The sequence below is a fragment of the Coenobita brevimanus genome, chromosome 92 (genome assembly GCF_032717465.1).
Source record: "Coenobita brevimanus isolate Jiangsu-jjx chromosome 92, ASM3271746v2, whole genome shotgun sequence".
Classification (NCBI taxonomy): domain Eukaryota; kingdom Metazoa; phylum Arthropoda; class Malacostraca; order Decapoda; family Coenobitidae; genus Coenobita; species Coenobita brevimanus.
In genome coordinates this window covers 29,132,223-29,133,941 of record NC_137045.1, presented here as the reverse complement: position 1 = coordinate 29,133,941, position 1,719 = coordinate 29,132,223, and the positions used below count along the sequence as shown (strand labels likewise).

At 44.9% G+C, this 1,719-nt stretch overlaps 1 non-coding gene across 1 annotated transcript; it reads right to left on the bottom strand.

The window, feature by feature from the left end:
• Positions 1-674: 674 nt before the first annotated feature.
• On the bottom strand, positions 675-793 carry LOC145412285 (5S ribosomal RNA). The gene has a single exon (XR_013899550.1). It is a non-coding gene; the product is annotated as a 5S ribosomal RNA (ribosomal RNA).
• Positions 794-1,719: the final 926 nt, after the last annotated feature.

Sequence of the window (1,719 nt, the reverse complement as noted above, 5' to 3'; positions counted from 1 at the left end):
TTGTGCTTTCTAGAAATGTGCCACCAAGTGAAAAGATAATTGATGCCTTTTTTTTAAGGTTTTTAGATGAATTGTGGAAGTGAATTGATAAAACGAATTACATTAGTGATTCATCACACACACACAAACACACACACACACACACACACACACACACACACACACACACACACACACACACACACACACACACACACTCACACACAGGGGCAGGACAGGAAAACTATAGGTCATTTTGCCCACTAGAGTTATGTTAGCGAGTGAAAAGATCATTGACACTGTTATGTTTTTGCAAGGTTTTGGGATGAATTGTGAAAGTAAAATAAAAAAACGAAGTAAATGAGGTTGGTACGGGATGGTGGTTTGACAGAGGGGCTGGATTGGGTGGGTGGACGAGGAGGATGGATTAAGGAGGTTAGATTGGTTGAGTGGGTTGGGGTGAGATTGTTGGATTGGTAAAGTGATGTGGGGTGGGGTGGGGTTGGTGTGTTGTTCAACCCATCACGTCCCGAGGTTTTCCGCACCTCCGACATCCCCCAATCCCGAGGTTTTTTTCATTCATTGCCAGACGCCATGTATCCCAAACGGGGTGGCCAAGGGCTTAGAGTTAATTGTTTTACAGGGAGGGGCACTAATCCTCCACCAACCCCACTTGACACTTAGGGAGAACGTTATGCCAACAGCATCTGGTGTTCCCAGGCGGTCACCCATCCAAGTACTAACCAGACCCAACGTTGCTTAACTTCGCTGATCGGACGGGAAGCGGTGTACTCAACGTGGTATGGCCATTGGCATTTTCAAATAAAAATTGTTTTTGGTGAGAAACATCGAAAATTCATAGAGAAATCTCTCACCTGAGGTTTAAAATACTCGATGCAGGTAGGAGTACCTCCTTACCTGACTGGGTTTTCTATCAGGTTGGCTGCAAAGAAAACGAGTTCTATGGGAGGGTAACTACTTCACACCACTCATAAATGGTATTTATCTATTTTCTTGGTACGAATTTATATGTAGTATGAGAGTATATTGGTTTTCAAGCAGTAATATAGGCATTATAAGCGTTGTTTCACTCACTAACTAATCACCATACCTGACCTTCTTTTGCCACATCACCTGATCATTATTTCTGACTGTTTCTTCTTCTAATGCTATGTAAACTTTGTCCTCCACATTGTCATCGATTGGGGAATCACTCTGGCCCTGAATATCTTTACTGGCCAGGTCACTGGTAATAGGTGAATTACTGAGACAATGGCATGAGGGGGGAGGGGGGAGGTTATGCAGTGTAAGGCATTGTCCCTGCTTGGCATCTTGTAGAGGAATAGAGGAAGGTGTCCTGTGTATACGTACGAAAAATCACGCGCAAAAAATTGAAAATTGTGCAAATTAGGGACCTTGCAATTGCATGTTGTACCAGAACGTCGCCAGGACTGGCAAATGCAAAATGTTGCAATGTACCCATATGTCGACGGGACAGGGCGGGTTAAGTGGGATGGGTGGGTGTCTGCCTGGAAGACAAGGCAAGAGACGGGTTTATGTCATCCTAATTCTGAGACGGACGACACTGAATGAGGCTGTGGGTATGTGTTGATGGGTGTGTGTTTATGTCATCCTAATTCTGAGACAGACTACATACACTGAGTGAGGCTGTGGGTATGTGTGTTGATGGGTGTGTGTGTGTGTAGGTGGGTGGGTGGGTAGTGGGAAAGTTGGCCCGTG